The sequence below is a fragment of the Jaculus jaculus genome, chromosome 6, assembly GCF_020740685.1.
Source record: "Jaculus jaculus isolate mJacJac1 chromosome 6, mJacJac1.mat.Y.cur, whole genome shotgun sequence".
In the NCBI taxonomy this organism is placed as follows: Eukaryota; Metazoa; Chordata; class Mammalia; order Rodentia; family Dipodidae; genus Jaculus; species Jaculus jaculus.
This window is the reverse complement of record NC_059107.1, coordinates 160,291,271-160,313,860: the sequence shown is the minus strand read 5'-3', so window position 1 is coordinate 160,313,860 and position 22,590 is coordinate 160,291,271. Positions and strand designations below refer to the sequence as shown.

Below are 22,590 nucleotides of genomic sequence, written 5' to 3'. Positions count from 1 at the left end.
CCTGAGACTACATAGTGAATTCCAGGTCAGCCTGAGCTAGAGTGAGACCCTACCTCAAAAAAAAGAAAAAAGAAAAAAATGTGCCACCACACCCTGAAAAAAAAATTCAGCTGGGTGTGGTGGCACATGCCTTTAATCCCAGCACTTGGGAGACAGGTAGGATGGTCACCATGAGTTCAAGGTCATCCTGAGACTACACAGTGAGTTCCAGGTCAGCCTGGGCTAGAGTGAAACCCTACCACAAAAGACCAAAAAAAAAAAAAATAGGGCTGGAGAGATGGCCCAGTGGTTAAAGGCACTTGCTTGCAAAGCCTGACAACCCTGGTTCAATTCCTTGGTACCCATGTAAAGCCAGATGCACAAAGTGGCACATGCATCTGGAGTTTGTTTTCAGTGTCAAGAGACCCTGGCACACCCACACTCTCTTTGTCTTTCTCATAAATAAATAAATAAATGATTTAACAAAAATGAAAAATAAAAATAAAAATAATTATTAAAAATTTTGATATGTTGGAGAATGGAATTTCAAATGGGAAAGTGTGGGGGTAGGGAGGGAGGGAATTACCATGGGATATATTTTATAATCATGGAAAATGTTAATAAAAATAAAAATAAAATAAAATAAAAAATTTTGTATAGCCAGGCATGGTGGTACACACCTTTGATCCCCAGCACTTGGGAGGCAGAGGTAGGAGGATCACCATAAATTTGAGGCCAGACTGGGTTAGAGTGAGACCCTTCCTAACAACAAAATCAACAAAAAAATTGTATAAATTACCTTTGGCCTATGTGTAAGGTACACAAGAAGCATACATGAATCTCACAATTAGATCATCCCCTGATATCTCACTATGTATATGCAAATATTGCAACATATGAAAATGTCCCAAATCCAAACACCTGATGCCCAATACCGAGGCTGTGTGATATAGGCTCCTCTCTGCTCCCTTACCCTGGGCCACCCTGGGCCCTGAATGCTTAAGGGCAATTCCTGAATTCCCTGCAGCTCAGTGTGGGGCAGTGCACTTGCTTGGCATGCACAAAACCCTGGGTTCCATGCCCAGCAGCGCATGCGCACATCTTTTATAAGGGTTACCCGATCAAAAGCCTTCTCTTGATGGGCATGATGGCGCATGCCTTTAATCCCAGCACTTGGGAGCCAGAGGTAGGAAGATCACCAGGAGTTCAGGGCCACGCTGAGATGACATAGTGAATTCCAGGTCAGCCTGGGCTAGAGCGAGACCCTACCTCAAAAACACCTGCCCCCAAAAGCCTTCTTTTTTTGCCATTATTGTAATGCTGTCCTCCTTTGTCACTGCTTTCTTCTGCATGTGTAGTAGCAGCCTTGGTATCTCATATTTTTATTTTATTTATTTTGAGAGAGAGAATGGGCACAGGCACACCAGGGCCTCCAGCCACTGCAAATGAACTCCAGACTCACGCACCCCTTGTGCCCGCAGCTTTCCTTAGCAGCCATCTTGTGGTCCCGGCATCTCCACTGGGTTTCCGCTGCAATCCATGGTTCATGCTCATGGCCCCATGGGGTCTCCAAAACTCCTGCTTCTCACTGCCCATGGCCATTTCCAAAACACAAGACCATGTGCAAACTCAACGACCCTCTCTTTCCTGCATTTCTTACATTTCACAATATTAGGTAGGGTGCCAATTTGTTAATCCAGGGGGGAGTAAAGCAGATTTTGAAGAATAGGACACTCCTTGAGCACTCAGGCCCCTTCAAGAGTCTACATTCTTCCTGTTGCCCCAGTGCAGGTCAGCTGGCCCAATCTCAAAGGTTGTAATCTCTCAATTGCAGCTGAATGGGGAGCAGTTCACCCAGAGAGTTGTTTTTTTTTTTTTTTTTTTTTTTTTTCTGTGCCATATCCTTCTGCTCACCCCAGTTCATTTCTATGCAAAGCAACCCTGCACAACTTCTCAGGATGGGGTGGGGGAGGGAAGGCTTGCACAAACTGCCAGCCCAGTCCAGGCAAAGCTCTTTTTCACCTTCACAAGCCAAACCTCACAGTCCATAGTTCTTACTGCATTCAGGTCTTTCAACTCTGACCAGAATAGTCCATCAAGCTGTACTTACGGCACTGCAAGGCGTCTCTTAGGCCAAGGTTTCAAATCCTTCCACATTCCTCTTGAAAATCAGCGCTCCAAATGGCCAATGCCACACAGGTATCTAGCAGCAATCTCACTCCTCGGTACCACTTTACTGTTGCAGTCAGATTCGCATTGCTGGCAGAAACCACTCAACCAAGAGCAGCTTGTGGGAAAAAGAGGTTTATTTTGGCTTACAGGCTCGAGGGGGAAGCTCCACGATGGCAGGGAAAACCATGGCATGAGCAAAGGGTGCACATCATGCCCTGGCCAACATCAGGTGGACAATAGCGACAAGAGAGTGTGCCAAACACTAGCAAGGGGAAAATGGCTATAACACCCATAAGCCCACCCCTAACAATACACCACCTCCAGGAGGCGCTAATTCCCAAATCTCCATCAGTTGGGGACCTAGCATTCAGAACACCTGAGTTTAGGGGGGACACCTGAATCAAACCACCACAGAGGCTGTGACTCTACACAGATGCTCATACCTTCTAATCTATTCAAGGAGACCTGGGGAGGGGACCTTCGTGAAGAAACGCCCCCTGCCTGTGTCTCTTCTTCCCTTCACTTCCTAGCGTCCCCCTCAAGCTGAATACTGCACTGGAGCCCCTGGTGGGCGGCATCTGTGGACCCGCCCCTGCCTTCTGTGTGTGCCCCACTCTCTTCCTGCCTCTAGAGCAAGCGGACAACACCGTACAAAAAGGTCACATCTGGACAAAGATGCTGCCATCACTGGCCACCAGCCAGTGCTGAGGTACCATGAAAGGCAAATTCAAGCCGGGTGTGGTGGCGCATGCCTTTAATCCCAGCACTCGGGAGGCAGATGTAGGAGGATCAGAGTGAGTTCAAGGCCACCCTAAGACTACATAGTGAATTCCAGGTCAGCCTGGGCTAGAGTGAGACCCTACCTCAAAAAACCAAAAAAAAAAAAAAAAAAAAGGGCTGGAGAGATAGCTTAGCGGGTAAACGCCTAAGGACCCTGGTTTGAGGCTCAATTCCCCAGGACCCACGTAACTAGATACACAAGGGGACGCGTGCATTTGGAGTTCGCTTGCAGTGGCTGCAGGCTCTGGTGTGCCCATTTTCTCTCTCTCTCTCTACCTGCCTCTTTCTCTCTCAAATAAATAAAAATAAAGAAAAAATAAAAAGTTTTAAAAAGGCAAGTTCAGTCTGGGAAAAGGGGTTTGCACCATCAATGTCCACACAGCCCACAAGGATGAAAAAGGCTCATAGTCACTACTTCTACTTGGCATCTTTGCCTTTTTTTTTTTTTTTTCTAGGTAGGGTCTCACTCTCGCTCAGGTCACTGGAACTCACTATGTAGTCTCAGGGTGGCCTTGAACTCACAGTGATCCTCTTACCTCTGCCTCCCAAATGCTGGGATTAAAGACGTGCACCACCATGTCTGGCTGGTTTTTCAAGGTAGGGTCTCACTCTAACCTAGGCTGACCTGGAACTCACCCTGCAGCTCAGGCTGGCTTCAAAATCATGTGGTCTTCCACCTCAGCCTCTCGAGTGCTGGGATTAAAGGTGTGTGTCACCACACCCCTCCTCACAGCTGTCACCTTTGCAATGCAGATCCTTCTCAAATTTCCTCCTTATTTTTTTTTCATTTCATTTCTTTTTATTTATTTCTTTGGTTTTTTTTTTTTTTTTTTTTTGGTTTTTCGAGGTAGGGTCTCACTCTGGTCCAGGCTGACCTGGAATTCACTCTGTCATCTCAGGGTGGCCTTGAACTCATGGCAATCCTCCTACCTCTGCCTCCCAAGTGCTGGGATTAAAGGCGTGCGCCACCACGCCCGGCTTTTGTTTTTGTTTTTCAAGGTAGAGTCTAGCTACAGCCCACGCTGACCTGGAATTCACTCTGTATGTCAGGGTGGTCTCAAGATGATCCCTTGCCCCATAAAAAAGATCCTCCTACCTCTGACTCCCAAGTGCTGGGATTAAAGGTGTGCACCACCATGCTGTCCCTTACCTCATTGTCTACCAGGAAGGGTCTCATTCTAGTCCAGGGTGACCTGGCACTCACTCTGTAGTCCCAGGCTGGCCTGGAACTCTCACCCTTGGCAACCCTCCCATCTCTGCCTCCAGAGTCTCATTGGTTTTTGTTTGTTTGTTTGTTAACTGCTGTTAACTCCTTGGGACAACTGTGTCAAGAGTTTTTGTACCTAGAGTGGCACCAGGTGCCACCAGGACTTAACTGGTCCCTGGCCTGATGGTGTTTGGGGACCCACTCCCACCCTGCAGCCTTCCCAGCGCTGCGTGCAGGTGCGCTCAGGAGGTGGCCCCCTCCCCTCACGGGGCCCACAGAGCTTCTGCCTGCGGGCGAAGGTGCGGCCTGGCAGGTGTGGCTGCGCTCAGGCTGTGTTTACACCTTCAAGCCCCGCTCCAGTGAGACTTGAGTTTTCCTACACCAGAGCAGGAGTCAATGTCAACTGCTTCCTCCTAGGAAGGTTAAGCAGCCTCCTCTTTGTGGGGACAGAAACTCTCCGCCTGTATTCTTTCTCTCCAGTTCTAGAAGGAGAGACAGTGCTGTCCTTACATGGTTTCTCAAAGCCTGTCAGGTGCCACCTCCTCACCGCTGTTATGGCCCATGTCATTGTGTGTGCATTGGGCTCCTTGACTGCATGTGCTGGGGTTGTGCTGTTCACCGTTACATGTATGTATGTATGTGTATATATATATACACACACACATTATATATATACATATATATATATATATATAATGTGTGTGTATGTGTATATATATATATATATATATATATATATATATATATATATGACAACTTCTATACTTACAACAAACCATGCTATTTCCCTCCCCTCCCCCTCCCCCGCTTTCCCCTTTATAACTCTGCTCTCCGTCTCTCTCTCCATTAGTCTTTCAATTTGATGTCATCATCTTTTTCTCCTAATATGAGGGTCTTATGTAGGTACTGCTAGGCACTGTGAGGTCATGGGTATCGAGGCCAATTTCTGTCCAGACAATTGTCCATAAGGAGTGGTACCCTTCCTCTCGCTCTTACCTTCTTTCTGCCACAGTTACCCGCCTTGAGTCAGCCCTGAGGTAAAACAAGGTTCAGGAAAGTCCTTGAACTCCAAACCCTAGGTTCGTGTCTAATTTTTAATTTTTTTGTTTATTTTTATTTATTTATTTGAGAGCGACAGAGAGAGAGAGAATGGGCGCGCCAGGGCTTCCAACCACTGCAAACGAACTCCAGACGCGTGCGCCCCCTTGTGCATCTGGCTAACGTGGGTCCTGGGCAATCGAGCCTCGAACCGGGGTCCTTAGGCTTAACAGGCAAGCGCTTAACCGCTAAGCCATCTCTCCAGTCCTCGTGTCTAATTTTAACCAAAGAACTGAATAAGACTGAGAAGGATAACTATTAAATTATTATATTTTATTATTATATTTAAGGAAGGACAGAACCAAGGGAAGGAAAATGAATACACCCACGTGGCCTTAGAGCCCACATGCTTGGCCTGGAGAAACCATGGAGGGGACAGAAAAGAGAGTCCAGAGAGCTGCTGCCACATGGAGGGCAGGAGGGGTAAAGAGCCCGTGTGGAATGTAGGGGCTCGGGGGCTCTCTGTGGGGCCGAGGCCAAGAGAAACTCACCAGAAGCTGGAGGTTCCCCAGTGGTCACACAGCCCACAGAAAGAGAGAGAGAGAGATTGCCCTCACCTGGTAAAATGTATGTATAACCTTATGGTGGGGGTGTCACCTTCTGGAATCAGGTGAACCAGACAGACAGCGATTGGTTTGGGTAGAGACTGTCTCAGGAAGAGGCTAGCCAAGATGCCAAGACCTGGGGGCTAAACTTGACCAACCACAGTGTTAGGGCTAGATTTAAATCCTGGGAGAGACCTTCCTCCCAGGAGGGCCCCAGGTTGTTTATGGAAAAACAGATCTAGGGGAAGGATAAGCAGTCAGATCACACTGTGGTCTCCAGCAAAGTGGAGACTGCAGGAGAGGCCCAAAGACATTCCTGCCTCTTAACTCTCAGGGCACAGTCACCCTCACTGCCTAACAAAGCCCTCTCAAAGGCCCACGAGGGTCCTAGCTAATGTCCCTGTTCCCTTGAGTGCCTAACTCTTAGATCTTTGCACTTCCAGCCATCCATTCTTTTAATGTAGGGAGTGAGCAGGGAGGACACACTGGCATTTAGCTTCAGATGTCCCCAGGAGGGCAGTCCTGTGTGTGTCTGTGGTAGGGTCACTTGGGATGCAGCTGGTCTACTCCAGCAATAGCGGGCGGGGAGACTTGGGCCTCTCTCCCTTCTTGACTCAATCATGAACTTCTCCGAGCCCTAATTCCCTCTTTGAACAGAAAGGAACCTTCAGCTGCTAGGGAGATGGTTCAGTAAGACCCTTATGGTGAAAGTGTGAGGGCCACATAAAAAAACAGGGTGTTTGGCCAGGCGTGGTGGCACACGCCTTTAATCCCAGCACTTGGGAGGCAGAGGTAGGAGGATCACCATGAGTTCGAGGCCACCCTGAGACTACATAGTGAATTCCAGGTCAGCCTGGGCTAGAGTGAGACTCCACTTCAAAAAAAAAAAAAAACAGGGTGTTTGGGCTGAACAGATGGCTTAGAGGTTAAGGTGTTAAGGTGTTTTCCTGCAAAGCCAAAGGACCTCTGTTCAATTCCTCAGGACCCGCATAAGCCAGATACACAAGGTTGCACATGCATTTGGAGTTTGCAGTGGCTGGAGGCCCTGGCACACCCATTCTCTCTCTGCCTCTTTCTCATTCTCTCAAATAAATAAATACAAATAAAAAAAAAAACTGAATGTGCCACCGGCTGTGGTGGCACATGCCTTTAATCCCAGCACTCAGAAGGCAGAGGTAGGAGAATCACTGTGAGTTTGACACCACCCTGAGACTATATAGATTCCAGGCCAGCCTGGGCTACAGCGAGATCCTACCTTAAAAAAAAAAAAAAAAAAAAAAAAAAACAGAAAGAAAAGGAGGTGACCATGTATTCCTAAAACCCAATTCTTGTAGCAGGCTGGACTAGAGAATCACTGGGGCTCACTATTCCACCAGTCTGACCAAAACTGGCAACCCTAAAATCAGTGAGAGATTCCATTTCAAGGAAACAACATGGAAGAGCAATAGAGGTCACCCAGTGTTCTCCTCTGACTTTCCTATATTCACACATATACACATTCACCAAGAGTGTGGGTGCGTATGTGTTTTCATGCAGAAAATAATTCCAAAACACAGCCAGGCACGGTGGAGCACACTTTTAATCCCAGCACTCTGAGGCAGAGGTAGGAGGATCACCTTGAGTTCAAGACTACATACATAGTGAGTTGGAGGCTAGCCTAGGCTAGAGCGAGACCCTATCTCAAAAAACCAAAAAATTAAAATTAAGAAAAGATGCATAGGGCCGGAGAGATGGCTTAGCGGTTAAGCGCTTGCCTGTGAAGCCTAAGGACCCCGGTTCAAGGCTCGATTCCCCAGGACCTACGTTAGCCAGATGCACAAGGGGGCGCATGCGTCTGGAGTTCATTTGCAGTGGCTGGAAGCCCTGGCACACCCATTCTCTCTCTCTATCTCCCTCTTTCTCTGTCTGTTGCTCTCAAATAAATAAATAAATAATAAAAAATTTAAAAAGGATGCATAGAAATGAAGAGACATTTTCATGGCTGCGGTGTTTTGGTGTTGTATAGACTAGAAGTAGAGAGAGTGTGTGTGTGTGTGTGCACGCGTGTACTAAGTGGCCCTGGAGGAATTGTACCCGAATCTCACTGCCCTCAGGTCCCCCAACCCCTGGGGAGCAGGCCAGCCACATTTGCATCTGTCACCTTCCCCACTCCCGGAAACCTTGGCTGCAACCTCTGTATCCATGCACACATGGGACTGTTCTCACCCCAGGGGAGACCCCTGTTCCCAGCCCATCTCCCAGACAAGAGCCACAGTGGAATTGTGTTAACCACTGGTTTTTTTGTTTGTTTGTGTTTTGTTTTTCAAGGTAGGGCCTCGCTCTAGCCCAGGCTGACCAGGAATTCACTGTGTAGTCTCAGGGTGGCCTCAAACTCGCGGTGATCCTCCTATCGCTGCCTCCCGAGCGCTGGGATTAAAGGCATGTGCCACCATGCCCAGCTTTGACCACTGTTTTAAGCTACCTTATCCCTCCCCCACAGACTGTTCATTTCCAGCATGTCCGCACCAGATGAAGCCATCCAGGCTCCAGGGCTAGCTGCAGTCGGGAGCCTAAGAGAGTGAGGGTTCTGTGGGAAGATCAGGCACCCCATTGTGCCTCTTTTCAAAACCCTCTCAGCCCCCACTGCCTTCCCATCACAGTGGGTCTAGGACTGATGCCATCTCATCTTGGCTTAATATCCTGACCCAAGCACCCAATCTTCCTGCCTTGGGCCTCCGTTTCCCTATCTGCTGTTGAATGGATATGTTTTCAAACTGCTGGGCTCCTTTTCCAGGCAAGAGCAGTGCCAAGAGCCTGTTAGAATCCAGCTGGAGTGTGAGCAGCATCAAGCCCAGTGTGTAGATTTGTGCATGCAGTGTCCAGCATGACCCTTCTTCCATCACCAGAAATCAGCTCATCTTGGCCTTTCCCATAAGCCACTATGCCTACCTAAGGTCAAGGACTGGAGTGGAGAGGTCTCCATCACCTACCTATCAGGCAGGGTTGGCCTTGGGGTTCAGGTTCCACAGAGGCAAACACATGCGGGCCAGGACTGGGGTGGAGCCTTACCAGGAGGATCCTGCACCAATGCCTTCTCCTGAACAACGTGCCAGCCCAGTGGAGGCCTGGAGCTCTGCTGCAGCCGGGCTCTCCCCGGTCTGGCCTCTCCCATCGTTTGTCGCTGCTATGTACTGCCCCGATGCTGAGGGTCATGTGAGAAGGCCGCTTAGAAGGCTTTCCTGGCCAGCCGCCTAACCTTGGTCCCTTCGGTGACCACATCCAGGAACTGTGTGCCGGGACGTGCCACACCTCTGAGCCTTTGTACACACAGAGCCCATTCCCGAGTACCCTTAGCAGACTGGTCCTTCCTACCATGCCTAAAGAGCTCAGCCCCGTGTAACATTCCCAGACTCTCCGAGTCTGGCTGGAAGTCTCTCCCACCCTTTGCCTCCACCCAACCATGTTTCAGCTCTGGGGGTTTAGCGCATGGCCCCTAGAAGCAAGCTGCTTGGTGTCCTTGTGCGGGTCAGAAAACCTCTCCTCCGTGCCTTACATCTCCTCACTTCGAGAATGAGATACTGGGGACTGGACAGATGGCTCAGCAGTTAAGGCTCTTGCCTTCAGAGCCTAGCAACCTGAGTTCGATTCCCCAGTACCCACGTAAAGTCAGATACACGAAGTGGCACATGCATCTGGCATCTGTTTGCAGTACACATTCTCTCTGTATTTTATCTCTCTCTGCTTGCAAACATACATACATACATACATACATACATACATACATACATACATATATATGAATGAGACACTCGCTGGGCATGGTGGCACATGTCTTTAGTCCCAGTACTCAAGAGTCAGAGATAGGATCACCACGAGTTCAAGGCCACCCTGAGACAGGTCAGCATGGGCTAGAGTGAGACCTTACCTCAAAACACCAAAAAAGAGGGGGAGCTGGAGAGATGGCTTAGTGGTTAAAGCATTTGCCTGCGAAGCCTAAGGCCCCAAGTTCAATCCCCCAGTACCCACATAAGCCAGATACACAAGGTAGTACATGTGTCTGGAGTTTGTTTGCCTCAACCAGAAGCCTTGGTATGCCCATTCTTTCTTTATCTCTCTGTCTGCCCCCCCGCAAATAAGCAAAATATTAAAAAAAAAAAAAGAGGGCTGGAGAAATGGCTTAGATTTTAAGGCATTTGCCCGTAAATCCAAAGGACCCAGGTTCGATTCCCCAGGACCTATGTAAAACAGATGCACAGGGACACATGCATCTGGAATTCGTTTGCAGTAGCTAGAGGCCCTGGCACACCCTCTCTGCTTGCAAATAAATAAATAAAATTTAAAAAAAGAAAAAGAAATGAGCCTTTAATCCCAGTGTTTAGGAGGCAGCAGCAGGAGGATTGCCTGAGTTCGAGGCCAACCTGAGACAACATACTTTCCAGGTCAGTCTGGGCTGAAGTGAAACCCCAAGGATCCTGGTTCAAGGCTCGATTCCTCAGGACCCATGTTAGCCAGATGCACAAGAGGGCGCACGCGTCTGGAGTTCGTTTGCAGAGGCTGGAAGCCCTGGCGCGCCCATTCTCTCTCTCTCTCCCTCTGACTTTCTCTCTGTGTCTGTTGCTCTCATATAAATAAAAAATGAATAAAAATTTTTAAAAAATGAAACCAAAAAGAAAGAGGACAGATGTTAGCTGCCAGGATGGGTGGGCGCTGCGTGGGGCAGGTCCGTACTGGCTGACAGAACACAGGAAGGCCAAGTACCCCGAACGCCCAGTGTGGGGGTGCTGCATCTGCAGACCCAGGAAACGGGATTCGTTTTTAGCATGTTTTTCCCCAGCAAATTTGCAAATGAGTACTTGAGTCCTTCTTTGGTGAAAGGAAGACACACAAGCCCAGGTCCCCACCCAGGCTTTGGCCCACACAGACCCCTCCCACACACTCGTGGGCGGAAAACCCAACAGGACTCTTATTTTACCCAGAGAGGTCAGAATGCAAATCCAGGTGAGCCACCACACCCTCGGCCTGGACAAGGGCCTGAGGCTTGGGGAGATAAGCTCCCACAAGTCAGCCTGCATCTGCTGAGCTGCTCTGTCCTCAGCCATGTGACCACACACAGGTTCCCCTGGAAAGTGGGGCACACTCCAAGAGTGGGGACAGATCTGACCAGAGCAGCCCCAGCGGGTGCTGGGAGCTCCTGACCCTCGTTCTGCGTTTTACCTGGTGTCCTTGACACCAAGCAGGTGGGACCCACCTCACTCACAGATATAAGACCATCCTGGGACCACACAGGGTCAGCCAAGTGGACCCAGCTCTTCCTCTCCATCAAAGCTCACCACCCTGCCCCTCCTAGCCACCAGCCTGGCTCTGGACCCTGAACTGAGATGACACAACATTGCCGTTCAATTCAAGAAAAGCCCAAGACTTATAGACATATAAACTCTGTCTGTTCCGTGTGCCCACAAGACCAGTCACTTAACGTCTGCGAGCCCTGCTGGTGCCAGGCAGTCTCCTGCACAGGGAACTGCACCACCCCCAAGACTGCCAAGAGGATTATAAAGACCCACGATTGTCCACTTTCTGCCTTCATGCTGAGTGGCTGGGGCTCCCCACACTTGACTGTCAATACGCATCTTGGGAAGTGGATGGCTACCAAAGTCACATACGCATGCAATGGAAACAGGCGGGTCACTCCGAGGGTCATCAGAGAACATTTTTAAGATTTTTATATTTTGTTTATTATTTTTATTTTTGGTTTTTCAAGGTTGAGTCTCACTCTAACCCAGGCTGACCTGGAATTCACTATCTAGTCTCAGGCTGGCCTCAAACTCATGGCAATCCTCCTACCTCTGCCTCCGTAGTGCTGGGATTAAAGGTGTGCGCCACCATGCCCGGCTATATTTTATTTTTTCATTTGACGGTGAAAGAGGAAGAGAGAGAGAAGCAGATAGAATGGGCCCTCCATGGCCTATAGCCACTGCAAAGAATTGGGTTCTAGGGAATCAAACCCGGGTCCTTTGGCTTTTGCCTTAACCGCTAAGCCGTCTCTTCAGCCCTTATCAGGGAAGCATTTTAAGAACTACCACATTTCTACCTGGGCCAAAACACAGGACACACAGGGCCCATCTGTAAGTGCAGAACATCTTTCAAAGGGAGAAGGAGATTAGGACGAGAAGGGGCAAGGTGGCTACAGGCGTGATGTAGGAGGGGGTGTGACATTTTCACCATCTATGCTTCTGTCATCCTACAGTCTTACCCTCATGTGGCTGGGAACACCAATTCTAAACCAGAAAAATTGCTTGTTAATGGCTTAAAGGTTTTGACTCCAGACCTCACATCAAGGATCTGCAGATGTACAAAACAGCTTGTTTGGGAGGGCAGGTGGGCAGGACTCACTTCCCATCAACACAGAGAAACAATGGGAAAAGGAAGGAAGAAGTAACAGGAGGAGAAAAAAGGAAGAGATATCTCTCATAAAAAAGGTGATACTCAGCGGGGTGTGGTGCCACACGCTTTAATCATGACACTCAGGAGGCAGAGATAGGAGGATTGCTATAATTTTGTGGCCAGCCTGGGTCTACAGAGTGAGTTCAAGGTCAGCCTGGGCTAGAGTGAGACCCTACCCCAAACACACACATAAGGTGGCTTCTCTTTTCAGATGGCAATGACCTCTGGGATGACTCAAAAGCACCATAGTGCTGAGAAGAAGTGACAGAGGAGTGTTCAGTGCTGAAATGTCTATCATACCTTCCAAGGCTCAGGGTTTATTGCAGAAGAGGTGGCAGAAAGAACGTAAGAGCCAAAAGAAGGGCAGGACTCCTTACAATGCACTCTTCCAGACACAAAATGGCCTGGATCTCCATGACCTTACAGTACCTGGTACTACCTAGGCAAGGTCTTCATAATAGGAGGAAAAGGTGATGACATCAAAATAAAAGACTGATTGAGAGGGGAAGAGGACATGATGGAAAGTGGATTTGTGAAGGGGAAAGTGGGGGGAGGGATGATCATGGTTCATTGTCTATAATTACGGAAGTCATCAATAAAAAAGTTCCAAAACTCAAAAATGTTTAAAAACTAAATAAAATAGGAATGCCAATTAAAGACAAAAAACAAACAAACAAACAAAAACACGGGTGAGGCTCATCCGTGCCTGTGGGAGGGAGCTGACTGCACCTGAGCACAGGCGGCCGCCAGATGTGACTGAGCACCTGAGGGCTGGGCTCTGGTGGGCCAGCACAGGGAATCCCATCCCTGCTGACCTCAGGATGCGTGACATCAGGCAAGGGCTGCCCAAGTCTGGGACACTGACCAATGCTGCTGGTCACCCCACTGCCTTTCTTTTCCTTATTCTCTTTTTTTTTTTTTTTTTTTTTTTTTTTTTTTTAGGTAGGGTCTCACTCTAGCCCAAGCTGACCTGGAATTCACTATGTGGTCTCAGGCTGGCCTGGAACTCACGGTGATCCTCCTACCTCTGCCTCCCTCCCGAGGGCTGGGATTAAAAGTGTGTACCACCACGCCTGGCCCCATTGCTTTTTTATCTGCATCTACCAAGTCAACCCTTCCCCAAGAGAACATTTGACAGGGAGGGACCTCACCTCCAGCCTCCAAAACACTGTGACCAGTAAGTAACATGGCTCAATTCTGTCAGGAAAAGAGAAACAGGAACGGCGTGGAGGCTCCTTCCCAGCCCTGGAATGCAAAACAGTATGCGCAGAACTCAGCCGTGGGCACAGCACAGGAGGCCAGGCCATGCCACAGGAGGTGGGCTTCAATTTCGACCCTGGGCCACCTGCCCTCCCAAAGCTTGGTGGGGAGGCCGGCGGGAACGCTAACCAGACGGTACATGATACACTAAGAGTTCGAGGCAGGGGGAAGGCAGCGCGGGGTCCACACAGCAGCCTCCGCAGTCGGGCTCTGGAGCCGGCCAAGCTGCCTTTGGGAAAGTCACCTGATCGAGGAGTCTGGCCTCCTCCCTTGTGAAATCGAGAATATAAGAATGACGATGGATACTCTGGCTAGGTGAAGACTCAAGAAATACTGGGTACGAGTCTTTTTTTTTTTTTTTTTTTCAAAGTAGAGTCTCACTCTAGTCCAGGCTGACCTGGAATTCACGATGCAGTCTCAGGGTGACCTCGAACTCAAGGCAATCCTCCTACCTCTGGCTCCCGAGTGCTGGGATTAAAGGCGTGCGCCACCTCGCCGGGCTGGGCATAATTCTCTTCAATAGAGAAAGATCTGAAATGACCTAGATGTGGTCCACAGGGAAACAGGTGGCGGGGGGGGGCTGGGAAGAAGGGGTACAGAGGAGTCCAAGGACAAGAAAGGGAGGAAGTGGGCTGCTGAGTGATAAGAGAGAGGTACTTCTATTCTATGGCGATGCCATGGATGCAAATATTCCTATTTCATGGTTATGGGAGAGTACATTATATGTAAATGAGAACTCACAGAGGAAAGATCTGGAAGGAAACCTTAGATGAGGACACTGGAATTTATGGAGGTAACTGGAAAAGGCCAGGACAACAATATTTACATTCGATAGATTTTTTTTAATTTTTGTTAAAAGATTTTATTTTTACTTATTTATTTGAGACAAAGAGAGAGTGAGAATGGCACGCCAGGGCCTCCAGCAACTGCAAACAAACTCCAGACGCATGCGCCTCCATGTGCATCTGGCTTTTACGTGGGACCTGGAGAATCAAACTGGGGTCCTTAAGCTTCACAGGCATGTGCCTTAACTGCTGAGCCATCTCTCCAGCCCTCACAGATTATTTTGAATGTTTGAGTAAGAATATTTCATTATCACCCATTACCCCAGCACCCAGAAATCCACTCATCTGACGGCGACTTACTGAGTCTTGTGCTGGGCAACCCTGGCTCGCTTTCCCTCTCTGGTCTGCCCATGCCCTCCCTTGCTCATAGAATTAGCAATGACCCACACTCCACCCGCGCACACTAAGTAGTAACAGCCCCCTCGCCCCCCATCCCTTCGGGTTCCCCACATGCTGCAGAGGCTAGAGGGAGAAACAGCCACTCTCAGAGTTCTGACTTGCCTCCCCCATGGAAGGACCTGAAAAGAATGTGCCAACGACAAAGGGATCCAGGGACTGGGGCTAGGGGACACCGCCGAGGCCATGAGCGAGGATTCATTCTCCTTTTTCCAGGTACACAACAGAGGAACGTCCAAGTGTTTGGTTTAATACCTGTTTCTAGCAGGGCCTGGTAGCGCACGCCTTTAAGTCCCAGCATTTGAGAGGCAGAGGTAGGAGGATTGCTGTAAATTCAACACCAGCCTGGGCTAGAGTGAAACCTACCCCAAACAAACAAGCAAACAAACAAACAAAAATATCTGTTTCTCTTAGCAAAGAAACGTTCCTGCCAAGGCCTTCTGAACCACTAATTGTTTATTGGGAAAACAAGAGACATTTTGTTGCTGTTGCTGTTGTTGTTGTTGTTTTGTTTTGTTTTGTATTGTTTTTTTCAAGGTAGGGTCTCACTCTAGCCCAGGCTGACCTGGAATTTATGTAGTCCCAGGGTGGTCTTGAACTCACAGCCATCCTCCTACTTCTCCCTCCTGAGTGCTGGGATTAAAGGCCTGCACCATCACAACTGGCTCTGGTTTTTTTTGTTTGTTTGTTTTGTTTGTTTGTTTGTTTGTTTTTGAGGTAGGGACTCACTTTAGCCCAGGCTGATCTGGAACTCATTCTGTAGTCCTTGGCTGGCCTCATTCACTGATCCTCGTACCTCTGCCATCAGAGTGTTGGGATTAAAGGCATGTGCCACCATGTCTGGATAGAAGAGGTGTTTTTAAAATACTTTATTTTTATTAATTTATTTGAGAGAGGCAGAGAGAGAGAGACTGATGCGCTAGGGCTTCCAGCCACTACAAATGAACTCCATTGTTCATCTTGTGCATCTGGCTACATGGATCCTGGAGAATCAAACCTGGGTCCTTTGGCTTTGCAAACAAGCACTTGAATCGCTAAGCCATTTCTCCAGTCCAGAAGAGGCATTTTTGGTCCTCCTTTCCTGCTCTTTCTTCTACAAAATTTTCTCTACAAAACACTCCATAATGGGCTGGATTGTAGCTTAGTGGTGGAGTGTCTGCCCAGCACGCAGAAAGCCCTGGGTTCCATCCCAGCATAGCAAAAATAAAAGTTCTAAAAAAAAATTACTCCAATTGGTAGGAGTCTAATAACTTAGTAATTACATCTAGTAACTTAATTTAGTAATTTTCTTGCCTGACTTTCAAATGACCACCAAAAGAAAGTGGGGGAGCTCTGTGCTTTTCTGTCTCTGTTAGAAAAGGGCAGAGTGGCAAGCCACCATCTAGCTCCGTTTCTGAGTTTCAAAAGCAGGCATTGGGCTGGAGAGATAAATGGCTTAGCAGTTAAGGCACTTGCCTTCAAAGCCAAAGGACCCAGGTTCGATTCCCCAGGACTCACATAAGCCAGATACACAAAGTGAGGCATGTGTCTGGAGTTTGTTTACAGCAGCGGGAGGCTCTGGTGCACCCATTCTCTCTATATCTCTCTACCTGCCTCTCTCAAATAAATTTTTTTAAGCAGGTATTTAGGTAAGTTCAGGAATTTCAGACCTGAGGAATAAGTACTGGGCCCTTGTGGACTCCATCCTGGAGGCCATACCCAGGCCTCCTCCTTCCTCCCTAGTACTGTGATCTCACACTGACCCTTTTATATGACCCTTAGCCCCTAACACCCTCAAGAAGGCCTGGGGGACCAGCTTGTTTCTTCAGTCCGGCCAGAAGTCACTTCCTCCCTGCTCTTCCCAGGGCTGAGTTACCAAGTGCTCCTGACCCCGGCTGTCCCCGGTACCTTGGGTCAGCTGACCTGGAATGGGCACTTGGCCTCCTATGACCTCAGTAAATGTTTACCTGTCTGTCTGCTCAGCCACCAGGAGCCTGCATGGCCCTTCGAAACAAGGGCCCAGGGGGAACAGGTGATGGGCAGGGGGCATCAAAATTATAGGACTGAGGGGCTCACATGGGTGAGTAAATCCGCCTGGGGGGAGCGTCGTGGGCTGGACACACCCCTTGCTGAGCCTCAGGTCTCCTGTCAGGGCAGGAAGAGAAGCCCAGGGGAGGCACAGCCCTGAGGAGTCGAGCTGCTGCATACACAGTATGCAGTAGGCACTCACTAATGGCTCTGTTTGCAGAGGACACTGTGCGCACATGGTTCACCTTGCATCATGCGGGTGTGCCTTCACCACACACTGACTGCGCCGCTGTCTGCGCACAGAACAACCTCTACGGAGCCTCTGCTCCAGGTTAGCCCCTCGCGGTGAATGCTACCTCTTGTGTGGGCAAACAAAGTCTGTACTGAACCCTACCCTTAAACATTCCCTCCGCACAGCCCTTCCCCGAAGGGTCAGGTGGCTTCTCCCCCACCGCCCCTCCTGGCATGGTGCGCCTTTTCTCAAGCTGAGTCGCTGGGCGCCAAGTTTTCTCCCATCTCCAGAAAAACAGGTTTGCTCAGCAGTGCCCGGAGGGTGTTTTGTATTGTCACATTCTAATATTGACACTAAGCAAATCAGCTGCCCTCTCAGTGCCCGCCCCACACCCTGGCCACCTTGTCCGCCCCTCTCCTGCCTGCCTCAGGGCCAGTGAGGGACTTGGGCCCGGGATGGATTTTCTGGCGTCCTGCGCTTCCACCCAGGGGCAGGACAAAGGGGAGGCCAGGAGGTGGCCACACGCGTCCAGTCCAGACTCACTGCTGGCTTCCTGGCAGCCGACGACAACAAAACAGCGCCGCTGGCGCTTCCTCGAAACTGCTCGGAATTGTTCTGGGCCGAGAGAAAAACAGAGGGACTCGTGGGATCCACTCTGTCGACCACACGGGAAGCAAGAAGCCATCTATTGTCCAGAGATGTGACATGTTCACCGAGACAGGATGCTTTCCAGGGAGAAGGGAAAGGACTGCCCGCGGCGGGGTCAGCGTAAAGTCTGGCCAGCCAACGGGCCCTTCCTTCCAACCACCAGCAGCCATCAACTGGGGACAGGTGATGCAAAGTGCAGACAGTTAGTTGTGAGTCCAGAGGTGATTTTACCATTATGCCTGTCAACCAGCTAAGCTGACGTGCAGGACCCAACATGCAGGCAGCCCCTCCATCTGACTAGAGACGTATTCCAAGTCTCCAGGATGTGACAGACACCGGGGACGTGCTATTTGAGGCTCCTTTTCTTGCGGGGCTGGAAAGCTACTATAAGCCGAGAAATAATAACAACAAAGAAACAAATGTGTGACATCGTTTCAGACAGTCTTAGTGCCCCGGTAAAGCAAGGGCTTAGGACAGAGCCACTGGTGAGAAAGGGTGGCACCTTGTGTTGGGTTAATCAGGAAGGACATCTCAGAGAAGGTGACAAGTGAGCTAAGACAGCAAATGGTGATAAGCTGGCCAGACACACGGGAACTGGACTATGTCACTCCAATGAGCTGCTTTAAACCTACCAGCCTCCCTGGCACTTGCAGAAATGTCCCTGCTAAGACTGTCCATTCCAGAAAAAGACCAGCTGTGGCTGAGATGTAGCTCAGTGGCAGGGCTGCTTCACAGGCGCAAACCCGAGGCCCATCCACAGCACTGGAAAAAAAATCACCTCTGCCATCCATTATTTCCTGAAGACTGTCTTAGAAGTTAGTTCGATGAATTTGTCATCAAGGAAAAATGACAATCTGCATTTCTAGGCTTGGGCTAAGAGCCCACATCCTGGAACCAGTCTCCTGGCAAGGTAGACTATTTTTTTTCAAGACAAGGCCTCGCTCTAGCCCAGGCTGACCTGGAATTCACTCTGTAGTCCCAGGGTGGCCTCGAACTCACGCGATCCTCCTGCTTCTGCATCCCCGGTGATGGGATTAAGGCGTGTGCCACCACGCCTGGCTTTAAGGTAGACACTTTAAGTCAAGAAACACACACACAGCTGGGCAGCCTGGGCTACACAGTGAGACCCTGACAAACTATGGAGGGGTAGCAGCTGTGACTATGAGTTTCAGAAGGTGAAGGTGCTCGCAGTGGGTACGCTTTGAGTGTCCCCAAGGCTTGCAGTGTTGAAATTTAGCCCTACTGTGAGCTATTAAGAGGGTGGAAACTTAATCTCGCTATGGTGTTTGGAGGTGGGGCCTTTGGGAGATGACTAAAAGAGACTAGGTCGGCAGGGCAGAGCCCCACCAGTGACCACAGGTGCCTCTACGGGGAGAGATGGGCAGGCTCTCTCTCTCTCTCTCTCTCTCTCTCTCACACACACACACACACACACACACACACACACACACTCCCATGTTTCTTGCCATATACAGCCCTGTGCCTTCTGCCAGCAAGAGGGCTGTCATTCAAGATAGTCCCTTGGCCTTGTACCTTCAGAATTATAGGCCAAAATAAGACTCAGGAAGCTGAGGCAGGAGGATTGAGAATTAAAGGCCAGCCTGGGCTACATACAGGGACCCTACATCAAGAAAGGAAGGAAGAGAAAGAGAGAAGGGGGCAGGGAAGGAAGAAAGAAAGAGAAGAAAAGAAATGGAAAGAATGGGAAGAAGGAAGACAGGAAGAAAGAAAAAGGGAGGGAGGGAAGGAGGGAGGAAGGGAGGAAAGGAGAGGGAGGCAGGCAGGAAGGAAGCAAACTAAGACAGAAAGTCCCAAATCTGGAGACGCAGCTCAGGGGCTGGCTCAGCGCGCACGAAGCCCCAGGTTCCCGCCCCAGCACCATGGAGGCAGGAGGGTGAGAAGGTCAAGGTCATCCCCAGCTACATATCAAGCTTGAGGACAAGGGCTATATGACACCCTGTCTTCAACAAAATAAAGCCCCAAATCCTGGAGAACGGAGGGAGAAGAAGTGATCTGTGGAGGAGGAGAAGGCCAGGAGTATGCACCTGTCCTGATGCTGGACACTGGATTCAGGCCCAGTCAACTGCCCCAGGTGACCCTTTAGGAGATGTTTACAAAACAGTACCAATAGGGCTGGAGAGATGGCTCAACAGTTTGCCTGCAGAGCCAAACAACCAGAGTTCAATTCCCCAGTACCCATGTATAAAACCAGATGCACAAAGTGGTGCATGTACTTGCAGTGGCTAGAGGCCCTGAGGCACCCATTCTCTCTGTCTCTGTTCTCTCTCTCTCTCTTTGCTTACAAACAAATAAATGAATATTTTAAAAAGTTTTAAGGCAGGCATGGTGGCACACGCCTTTAATCCTAGCACTCCAATCAACACCAGGAACATGCCAATCTTGGGGTCCTACTCTTCCAAATTAAGTAGAAATGAGATAAACAACATTACCACAGAAGCTCTCCACAGCCACTTGAGCGAGGCTTCCCCCCATCAAGCTGCACCCCAGGGGCCCCTTTTACAGAACCAACAGACCCAGACTCAGAGTGGTGGTTAACCTGTCCAGGACCACACCTCGGAAGTGGGGGCACAAGAGGTTTGGTGTGGCCTCTAACAAACAGCTCTGGATTTTTCTAAAAAAATATATTTTTAATTTTTATTTATTTGAGAGACAGAGATACAGAAACAGGCAGGTAGAGATAGAGAGAGCATGGGCACACCAGGGCGCCCAGCCACTGCAAATGAACTCCAGATGCATGTGCCACCTTGTGCATCTGGCTTACCTGGGTCCTGGGGAGTTGAACTTAGGTCCTTTGGCTTTGCAGAAAAGCGCCTTAACCGCTGAGTCATCTCTCCAGCCCAGCTCTGGGCTTTTATCCTAAGCCAGCTCAAATATCAATGTGCCTCTAGGGCCTTAAGTCTCAGTTTCTTTTTAAAAAACATTTTGTTTGTATTTATTTAATGGGGGAGGGAGGAGAATGACAGAACGAGCGCTCCAGGGCCTCCAGCCACTGCAAACGAACTCCAGATGCATGTGCCACCTTGGGCATCTAAGCCTCAGTTTCTCTATCTGAACCGAGGCCGCCTGCTCCGTAGGAGTTAGGCATCCCCCATCACAGCGTGGGATCTTGGGCCCCTTTCCCAATGCAGGCAAGAACAGGGGGACAACCATGCCTTCCAGGGAGTCGCAGCCTCTGGCCCCAGAAGGAACAATGTTACAAGAGCCGCCACAACACCGTCCCCTCCGCGGGGGGAACGGGGGTGGCTCATGAACGCGTGAGAGTAGCTGTTAACGGTTTACACAAAGCGATCCGCATCTGGGAGGCCAGAGCGGACGGAGAAAGTGACAGACACAAAACCCGAGTCCCCAGGGCAGATATGCCCGGGTCACCGCGGTCCGGCCGTGTCTGGATGCCAGGAGTCCCGGGATCGCGCACGGCTGCCCGCGCGCGGGGCACCAGCGCCCAGCTCTGCGAGCAGGTGGCACCGACTCGGCGCGCCCCTCCGCAGGTGCGCGGCCCGGGATCCCGGCGGGGACAGGTGCCCGGCGCCATCTTCCGCCTCGGTGGACGCCCGGGCAGCGCCGTCGCCGCCCTGTCCCCCGCCCCCTCCGCCGCTGCACCCTGCCGGGTCACGCGAGGCCGCGACAGCGAGGGACACAGGCCGCTGGCGCGGGACGCAGGAGCCACCCCATTGCACGGATGCGGAGAGCGAGGCGCGCGGGCCGCGGCGGGCACCGTCAGCAGCTGGCAGCCCCGGGAGGGGACATTTCGAAGCCCGAGTCTCCTCCTTGCAAGTGCCGGTGCCAGGGAGGGACTTGGGTACGGGTTCCCCGCCCTCCAGCCGCTCGGCCCGAACAGCTCAGCTGCCTGCGCGCTTACCTGGTGGCTCGGCTGGCGGGACGGTGGGCAGCGGCGGGCGGTGGGCAGCGGCGGGGCGGTGGGCAGCGGCCGGACTCAGCACACGGCAGCGGGGACGGCGGGTGGCCCTGGCGGTGGCGCCGGCCGGGAGGCGTGGCGTTGTCTTTGGCGCGGGTCCTGATAGGCGGCCGCGCCCCGTCCCGCCCCGGAGCCTCCCCTCCCAGCGCAGCTCGGGGTCCCCGGCTCCGAACCGCCCCAAGCGTGCCCTTACCTTGTTTACGTGCCCGGTACCTGCCAGTCTCATCGCCCTGTGCCCGGAGAGCCGGCCTCGGGGCGGGCAGCGAGGGCACTTTGTAGATGGGGCCACTGCCTAACGTTGAGTATGATCCGAGGCGCTGGCAAGGACTGTCGCCCTCACTGTACCCCTGAGGACTCCGAGCTTTTTCATCCCCAACTACCCACCTGGAAACTGAGGCTCAGAAACCGCCAACAGCTTGCTGAGTAGCGAGCTCAGCGTCTGAATCCTCACGCTCTTGAGGCTGGCACACGGGTGAGTTGGGTGTTCTTAAACCTAACTAAAGGGTGTCAAAAACCCCAGCGCTTCGCTCCACCTTCGCCTTCCCTCTCCTCTCCCTTGATGGGGGCAGCTCCAGGGCCACCAAGTGGAGGAGGGGAGGGAGGACAATTTTAGACTCCTGGGGCTGGAGAGAGGCACAAAGTGGGCCATGCATGAGAAGTTCATTTACAGTGCCAGGTGGTCTGGCTTGCCATTCTCCCCCTCCCAACCCCTGTGTGTGTGTGTGTGTGTGTGTGAGAGAGAGAGAGAGAGAGAGAGAGAGAGAGACTCATTTTTCTGTCTGAAACAAACAAATAAATAAATTTGGGGGGATTATTCGAGGTAGGGTCTCACTATAGCCCAAGCTGACCTGGAATTTACTCTGTAGTCTCAGGGTGGCCTGGAACTCATGGTGATCCTCCTGCCTTGGCCTCCTAAATCCTGAGATTAAAGGTGTGTGCCACCACACCCAGCCCATGAAATATTTTTTTCTTTCTTTTTGTTTTCTTTTTATGTTTTTTCTTTTTTGTTTTTTCAAGGTAAGGCCTCACTCTGGCCCACGCTGACCTGGAGTTCATTATATAGT

General features: G+C 50.6%; 1 protein-coding gene across 4 annotated transcripts in view; it reads right to left on the bottom strand.

Moving 5' to 3' along the window:
• Positions 1 to 22,007, bottom strand: part of Bik (BCL2 interacting killer) — a 31,235-nt gene extending 9,228 nt beyond the window's left edge. For 2 of the 4 annotated variants that reach the window (XM_045151494.1, XM_045151491.1), the window contains exon 1: positions 21,720 to 21,837. The gene's annotated coding sequence lies outside the window, so the exon portion shown is untranslated. Of the gene's footprint in view, positions 1 to 21,469; positions 21,519 to 21,719; positions 21,838 to 21,910 lie in introns of those variants that run through there. The other 2 variants (XM_045151493.1, XM_045151492.1) reach the window with 2 other exon arrangements.
• Between the last annotated feature and the right edge of the window lie 583 nt (positions 22,008 to 22,590).